At 41.3% G+C, this 7,208-nt stretch overlaps 1 protein-coding gene across 1 annotated transcript in view; it reads right to left on the reverse strand.

The window, feature by feature from the left end:
- LOC311021552 (FERM, ARHGEF and pleckstrin domain-containing protein 1) overlaps positions 1-482 on the reverse strand; it is a 45,107-nt gene extending 44,625 nt beyond the window's left edge. Inside the window, exon 1 of the mRNA XM_084022159.1 lies at positions 264-482. The gene's annotated coding sequence lies outside the window, so the exon portion shown is untranslated. The remainder of the gene's footprint in view (positions 1-263) is intronic.
- Between the last annotated feature and the right edge of the window lie 6,726 nt (positions 483-7,208).

Consider the following 7,208-nt stretch of genomic DNA (forward strand, 5'->3'; position numbering starts at 1 on the left):
CGTGCAGCTGGAGGTGTGCAACGCAAACCCGCACCGGAGGACGAATAGGACAGTTAGCGGCTGCACGTTTTTTTCTTTTCTTTTTATATATATATATATTTATAGATACAGTGATAGTTGTTTCCCCTCCCTTCTAAATCCTCAGGATCACCAAACAACACAGCAAACACACTCCCGGGACTTAACCCTAATCTCTCATCAAACAAGTTGAATCACTTCCTTTAGGAGCACACTGAGGACTGCTGCTGCTGCACGGTTCTTACCCCTTCTCTCGGAAATGCGGGCTTATCCACGCGTCTGTGTTTCCCCCAGCCGAACGGAGATATTTAGTTACATCCACGTCCAGTGGTTAGGGAGTAAAAAACAAGAAGAAGAAGAAGCAGCCCGCTTGAGTTTGTTAGATGCCGCTCGGAGCGCAGAGGAGGCTTCCTGCGGTCGCCATGGCGGACGACTGAGTGAGTGTGAGCCGGCTGGAAAGACGGGATTACACTGAGGCAGAGCGGCGGATCCACTCCCGGTGCCTTCCACTCAGACAATGAAGGAGGTGCAGCACCTCCACCTTCTCTCGGCGGCGCCGCCGCCACGTAGAAGAACAGCAGTACCATCTAGCGGCGGCGCATGGAACTACACCGTCCACAGATTCTATGGAGCGTTTTTTGGCTCTGACTCTTGGGAATTTAGCAATTCCTACTTTTGACTCCACATCTATGACCTTGACTGGCAAAAACAATAAAAAACAACCTGACTTAGTGGGATACATATCATAAAATGCATGTTTGCTACATGTAGGCTATAGAAATACTACACAAATATTGCTAAACACCTATTCAGTGAAAATAATACAATTGACAGTGTCATAGAAACGAGTGGTGTCTTCTGAATGAATGCAGTCTTTCTGTCATGTCAAGAGGGAAAACACAATTGTGGTGAATTACAAGTTCATCAGGCGAAAATAGGTGTTTAAAATTCAAATAAGGTGCTTTATTTAGGGGGTTTAGTGAAGATGGTTCATTTTGACCGAGAAGACACGGTGTGTATACAATATGAGGACATCATGAGGGCTTAATGCGATGGTGTGATAAAAAAAATTGCAAATGAAAATACATACCAAACAAGTTAAAAGAATGAATGGAAATGGTTCATTATGTCATCACAGAGTATAAACTACTGTATTCCTATAAGAATTTGATGGCCCCCAATAGTGAATTATATTGCCTTTAAAAAAAAACGTGTTTTATACTGTCGATTATTCCTGTTTGGGCATATTAAATGCAATAGAATGCAACAAATAAAATATATAATTTCCGCCCTATATGCATGTACATACATCCATTAAACTAATAACAAGGTTTGGGGATTTTCTTGAGTAACTGGCTCATGTTTCCTGGAAAGAAACATTGCTGTTGATTTATTCAAATGCTCTTTTTGGGTGCTTTCAGTAGCCGAGTGCTCGTCTAGTCCCATTATATTTGACAGAAAGCAGCGGATATCTCCAATACTAGCAATTTGCAACAAACAAATCTAGAATAATAAATAGCACTGCATTTCATCAGATGGAAATGTTATCGGTGTCTTGTGCATCGTTTTGTACACATCGGGGCCAAGTCGGCTAGACGGGTGTAATATTTCTGGAAATGTTGGAATTAAAATTCTGAACAAGATTTGTTTCACAGCATGAATCTGATAACTGACTCACTGGTGAATGTGGTTTTAGAGGCTAATTTTGTTCACTCAACAAGATGTTTATTCAACACTTTCTCTGTTTTGGTTCAGAATTGATTTATGTATAAACAATAGAAATCAGTGTGTGAGTCAAATAAATACAGGAATCTATTAAAAGAACGTCTCTGACGTTATATAATATATACAGGGAAAGGCAGATACATTCAAGTACTGTCAAACAAGCACTTACACTGTCTTATTTATATTAAGGGGAGGGGCTAACACCCTGTGGTCCGCCCCCTCCTGGTCTTGAGTACTGTATGTGTGGCCTGTTCATTGTCAGTGTCGTAAGACCGGGTCGGCCTCAGTGGAGCAGCCGGAGAACAGCTGAAAGGGACACTTGGCATGACGATGCAGACACACAAATCCTTTAGGAGTTATGAAACGTTGGATTGGAGGGACGAGAACTGGAGTACAGTTTTAAAGCACATTCGTAAAATGAGTAAAAACATGATAAGACTCACCTTTAAAGCCTTTTAGGCAATAATAAACAGTTCATTATTACTTAAATGAACACCAAATAAACAACTTAAATACATTTTCTTATACAACATAACATAATATATCAGTAATTTTTGTCTCTTTGTAGTTTTGTAGCTCTTGGTTTGAGTTTTCCATTTCGCTGTGGTGGTTTTGTGTGTAGATATTTCATACAGTTGTTTACTGCAGGTTTGTATCCTGTTCAGTATCATAATACTAACAAGTCAGCTACTCTCTGACTGGTAGGGCCACCGTAAGGATATAGGGCCTACCCTCCTATACGAGTGTTCAGTGATATGTATCCCCTGCTTATCCCGTCCTTTATTATGGAAAGTGGCCTGAGGCTGACTGGTGCCTCCACATCGCCCACTCCTCCACGTATGTAGCAGCGTGCAGGGACGAGGATAAAAAGACAAGCAGTGTGTTGGAAAGCCGACTCTATTTTGTCTCTATTTGGTGTCTGCTGCCCGCCCACCTTCTCGCTGGCAGAGAGAGCGAGGTCTCCTACGCCTCGGTGGTGTGGGACTGAAGATCCCACTCAGTGTCTTGGCAGCTTCCGAGGCCCCCTGGAGGCACCGATTTGAAACTGAGGCAAAGATGAACATTTCAGCGAGAGCGTGAAAACCCGAGCGAGAGCTGCAGCAAGAAAGAGACGACAGCGAGACAATGCTGATTTGGATTAGTTACGTAAGGAATTAAGATGTTGTGCCATGTTCTCAGTTATGTAAGCGTACGTGAAACCGTGGGTCAATTTCATGCTGATCACCATAGGGTGTGGAAACTAGAATAAATACATTCTTATATATATTTATAATGTTTTTCTGTTCAGATCCCTGTGTCTAGTAAGTCTAGAGCTCATTATTTCATATCACCTTTTGACATTGAAGATACATAACCAGGATTCAAGCTTCTTGATTTCTTCAACGCTGTGTACTCAAGGTCAAGGGGTTCAAATGCCCCCCTCCTTGCAGTCGCAGCCTGGTTAATCTACCAGGAGGGCCCCTGGGGCAAAAGAAGAAATTAGCTTCTGGGCCCCTTTTAACTCACCCTTCCTCCCACTTTGTGCAATCTCTCTCTACACACACACACACACACACACACACAGCCATAAAAACACCTTCAGCATCCTCTGACAATCTTCATCATCTTTAAACTAAATAGTTTATAGACTGCAGGACTTCTACTTAATGTACACATTGTTGTATTAATATTTTTTCTAGAAGATCTGAGGACTTCTTCCACCGCTGATCTCCTGGTCTTCAGCCTTCATGCAGATGGATCTGTCGACAATAAGAAGTTGTTATATTTTCATCCATTTCTAGGAACATTTATCCATGACGTTGGCGACGTAAGGACGTAATGAATTCCTTGACCTTGGACATGTTATATTTGATTAACCTGTTAGCTATACAGTACTATAGTATAGTATATATACACAAGTTGAGAAGTTTACATATAATCCTCCAGTGGTCTATTCAACCTGAAAACCACCTGACATTTCTTTTACATTTCCATACAATATCCATCGCTGAGCGTGTATTCATCTTCAGAATGAATAGAATGGAAATGAGATTCTATTTTAATCTTGAGGGCAGCAGCTGCATCTCCTGCCCCGTCACCGTTTCCCACCAACTCTGAATACCAGGTCATTAGAGCCAAAGCTAGACTTTTACATTTCTACCCCCCCACCCCTCACCCCCCCACACTTCCAGTCACTCTGGGCTGCAGAGATGGAGGAGGGAGGGCAGCGCACGTGTCTGTGCCTCCGTGTTAAGGCTGTATGTATATAATTAATTATAATAGCATGTCGTTATGGCAGGAATCGGAAATCAGCAACATTTGTATGCATTTTTATGTTGTTGAATCACATCCCTGATTCGTTTATAACAGCGTATTGAAGCGTGCGCTCTTTGCCCCTGGCAGTCCCCATGTGGCCATTTTCTCTCTTGAAAACAAGATGGGAAACTGAGTCCAAGTTTATATGAGGCCTTTAAACTTTGAGGATCCCAAAAACACAAACAAAGAGGTACATTTATTCACTTCTTCAGTTTCAAAAATGATGTGCTAATAATTTACTACTATACTGCTACCAACACCAAATGCAGATGGAAACCAAGGGCCTGTCTGCTTGAGATTTCTGCCTTAAAGCGTATTAAGACAGTTTTTTCTCACCACTGTCGCTGTAATGCTTGCTCCTCGGTGATGTTGGGACTTTGAAAATAAATAATAAATAAAATGTAATGTAATGTAATTGAATTGTTAGCTCGTAAAATATTTGTTAACATTATGATTTTATAATCTTTCTTAACTAATAAGTCAGTCATTATCATCAGGTACGATAATGATAAGTGAAGACATCCATCACATGCTCTATTACTGATGTGGAAAGGCAGGGAGATCACACTGATTTAATCATTTCTCTTAGAAAAGTAGTCAGACTATAGAAATAACTGCCTGACTGATTTTGTCAGATTTCTATATTTTGGCTTTTTACCGACTCAGTGAGTTCAAAGAACGGGCGTTTAGGACAGACTGCAATTTCTAGCTATCGCTGACATCAGTGGAGCCACATGCCTCACTATGTATGCCATTTGTTTTTTTTCTCTTTATGTTAACGTACCAAAAAAAAAAGTCAGCCTGGGAGTATTTTGTCTTGTCCCATGTTTAGGAATACACCAAATCCTTCAGCTGTTGTATAAATCCACACAATTAGCACTTCCATTTCTAATTTTAGAGGACTACGACAGATGGTATAGATTTAAGTTCTGGAGTCTACGAGAGCATTTCCATCACGACCACCGAGATAAAAACATAAAACATCCATCAGTGTGATTCACTGTTAGCTCGAGTCAAACCCTGAAGGGTTGCTGGTAAAAGGTGTTTTTCCCTTTTTAGCTAATCAGGTGGGAAAACTGAGAAACTGGTGACAAAAGAATCTAGTAGGCATTTCTGGCACAAATTCACCGACATCCAATGTGTATGGAGAAGGTACATTTTTGAACCATACAAATAGGAAAACTAGTGGATCACTGCTTCAGGAACTCTTTCTTGTAATCTTTTTACATAACAAGATTTTATCGCCGTGCATTAGTGCTTAACTAAACATGAAAATAGCCACAATTAAGCACATAATGACTCATATAATTGCAGATATTAATTTACTTAGAGACAGACTGGTCAGCAGAACATACGTGGGAGGTGGACCAAACAACAGAAACACCTGTGCGATCTGTACAAGCTGATCTATTTATATGTTTGTTAGGACAAAACAAACACTTTATAATATGACTTACTGATATAATTATAGCAACATTTTGAAGAATGCATTTTATTGAAATTAATTGACTATAAATCCTCGTATAATGCAGGTAAGTGTTAAGCAGAGAACGCTTTTTTTTGTGAGTGGCCACGGAACATTAACAATCCCAATTCCTCAGCTCACTATCGGTTGTATATATATTTATATATCCCTAATATGAAAAGCAAGCATGAAATGCTGTTAAATATATCAATATGATAGAATAGAAAGAATATACTGTATAAAAGTATAGAAATATGTACAACAACTTCCAGTACCTGATTAAATGTATTTGGCCACTTTCCACCACTAAGATTTTAAGATAAATGTTGGCACCCAAACAAAATGAAGGTAAATACTATTCTGTCCTTGAAGAAATGATATCTATCGGTGTATCCGGACACCTCTAACCATCTGTGATAGTGTGTGATGTGGGTGAACTCATCCTTTAATGTCTGATAACGGCAAACACATTCCTCGACATGGACTCACGTATTCCCGTGTGTGAGGAATGTGTGTTTTCACAGATCATCCCCCACACACACACACACGCTCCTCTGTTGCAGCTGCAAATTAGACTGTGAAATTGACAACTCATGTGTTCCCATCTGGTTGCCATGACACCTAGTTATTAGGCCTTCTGACAGTCCTACCTCGGCTTGTTTGTTCCGTTGTCCCCCCCTGCAGCACGGCAACATTGTTTCCCATATAAAAAGGCATGAAACATCAGAGGGGGGTTGAGAGTGTGGGCTGAGAACAGCTCGGCTCTCGACTTCCAACTAAGGTACAGCAGAATAAATAAATAAATATCTGTGCACCTCCTCTAGTATCCTCAAACAGTAATGCATCACAATTAAGGCTTGATTTTGACCTGCTGTGCCTCACAGTGAAAATCTTTCCTCTAAATGTAGAATTTCTCTCTTTTAAATGTCATCCCCCTGTGCTACACAGGTAAAAAAAAAAGGCAAATTTCCACATATTTCAGCCCCCCAGTCTGGACGTCATTGAGACTTTAATGCTCCACTGATCAATGAGATGTTTAAAGCAATTAAAAGGCTCCTTTGTGCATTGGAATCGCCTTCATCCTCAAAACCGCTGAGCTGGCAGAGCGCTCGGGATAACAGCCTCGTGAACTCTCGTCCCCGGGATTAAAAGTGCACGGAGCAGACATGGCCTTTTTTGTCACGGACTGCTGTATCCCACACAGACACCCCCGGGGACCGCACTGCAGCCTGGGAGCGATGGGGGAGGAGGGGGGGGGATGGTGGCGTGACTCATGCAGCTCCCACTTTGGTCTTGACGTTTGACATACAGATAGTAGAGCATCTCAGCTGGAACAAACACGTCTGTACCCCTGAGCCCCCTTACAGGGCCAGGTAACAATGAGTCAGTGTCTATTTAATTCAGACACCTACGCTGTTTCAAGCTGATTTTTTCTTTTCTTTTCTGTCCCCCTGCAGTGAGAATTCAAAAATCTCATGATGCCACCCATCTTTCTTTTAAAGTCATTCTTGCTTCAACTCTGCAAGGAGTTGGGGGGGGGAATTGGAGTGCACCATGACATTTTTTTTCCAGACACAGCTGCACAAATTAGGCGGATTCCTGCAAAGCGGTCGGTGATCCATTCTCATTAAACCGCTTTCACTGGACAACAAGGACATTAACCTGCCTTTACATGATACCACAAACACAAATGATGCTGCTGAAG

This window comes from Eutrigla gurnardus, assembly GCF_963514095.1.
Source record: "Eutrigla gurnardus genome assembly, chromosome: 12".
NCBI lineage: Eukaryota > Metazoa > Chordata > Actinopteri > Perciformes > Triglidae > Eutrigla > Eutrigla gurnardus.